This window comes from Solanum dulcamara, chromosome 1 (genome assembly GCF_947179165.1).
Source record: "Solanum dulcamara chromosome 1, daSolDulc1.2, whole genome shotgun sequence".
In the NCBI taxonomy this organism is placed as follows: Eukaryota; Viridiplantae; Streptophyta; class Magnoliopsida; order Solanales; family Solanaceae; genus Solanum; species Solanum dulcamara.
In genome coordinates, this window is record NC_077237.1 from 50,947,480 (window position 1) to 50,949,049 (window position 1,570).

At 36.9% G+C, this 1,570-nt stretch overlaps 1 pseudogene; it reads left to right on the plus strand.

Moving 5' to 3' along the window:
• The first annotated feature begins 1,127 nt into the window (after positions 1–1,127).
• Positions 1,128–1,249, plus strand: LOC129904309 (5S ribosomal RNA; annotated as a pseudogene).
• The last annotated feature ends 321 nt before the right edge of the window (positions 1,250–1,570 follow it).

Here is a 1,570-nt window from a genome sequence, read left to right on the forward strand (position 1 = left end):
TCTGGTAGAGTCTGATTTATCAGTGTGTGGTGCACCACATTTATAAATAGGAGGCTATAGGACATTTAGAATTTTTACCTTTCTTTCTTGTCTTATATCGTGCTATAGATCTGAATCATAGGAAAACTCCTTATACTAACCTTGGACTTTAGCAGAAGGACACATCAACCAAAGAAAGTAATTGACGACATTAGAAGTTACAAAGCACACAGGTAAGCAAGGGCATGAAAAGTATCTATTGGGTAAGGTATTCACACATGATTGAAATATAAAGTCGAAAACTGAAAGGAAGGTAGACCAGAAAGTGTAACAGATGTAGGTTGATTTGGACACACGAGGTAAGTCAATCATTTTCAAAATATTGTTGATATTGAAAGCCCTATGTGGCTGCGATATGAGATGATATCGAAAGCTCTGTGTAGCTGTGATAGGATATGAATATATATATGTTGGACCTATAAGGCATTATTGGTATTTTCTGCGTGCAGGTTTTGGGGATAGTAAGGAGTATAGAGGAACCTCTGCCGAAATTTTCCCAGAATAAAAAAAAGGCAGAATGAAACATAGATTCTTAATATATCTTGGAAATTGATACCCAGTTCCCCTATTATGTTGAACTATAGCTGTAAAAGGTACCCTCTAGGTCATCGATGAAGAGCACCCTTTTTACTTGGTAAATTTTATTTCGAAGAAACAAAAGCCTATCTAAGGAGCAAAGTTCAGACTAAGGTATCTTCAGCTATATTTCACATTGAGGGGCAAGATGCCCGATGATGGAGTTTCAATCTTGTTGGAAAGTACAGAACCCTCAACTATTATTAGAGGACAAGATAAGTTATTTATGACTCAATTAAGTATAGGGAGCACCCAAGATAGATGTGATCAATTAAGTACGAGTATCGGACGAAAAAAGGAATAGATAGCTACGTACTGAAGGTATAGTATGTCAAATATGTTAGAACAAAATAATATGTGTATGAATAGTTGAAAATAAACAAGAGGATGACATGGGTACACCCTAAAAGGGGGGAAGCAGATAATAGAAATACAAGCGTAAGAGGAAATCAACTGACGCTACCATATGTAAATGGGAACGCTTAAACTTTAAACAAGATCCCATAAGGGATGGATGCGATCATACCAGCACTAACACACCGGATCCCATCAGAACTCCAAAGTTAAGCATACTTGGGCGAGAGTAGTACTAGGATGGGTGACCCCCTGGGAAGTGAAAGAGGAAATAAAACTCAAGTATCTGTACCTATTCCCTACGTCTATAAGTAATCCTAAAATTTGGAACTCTGATATTGATTGCTTGATGAAAGTATATGTTATGGCAATAGGACAGAGAAACTTTCCATATAGTCGGTATAAAATCCGGAGGAAGTTTTTGGTTCACATTCGAGGAAAAATGTTCTAAAGGGGGGAAGGATGTTACACCCCGTACTTTTGTACCTTGAAAGACTTTTGTATCTTGAGAGGTTTTTGAATTTCTTGGAAGGTTCTCAAGCTTCTTAAGTTCCTTTAACCTCTTAAGCTTCTTAAGTTTTTATTTAAGCTTCTTAAGTCT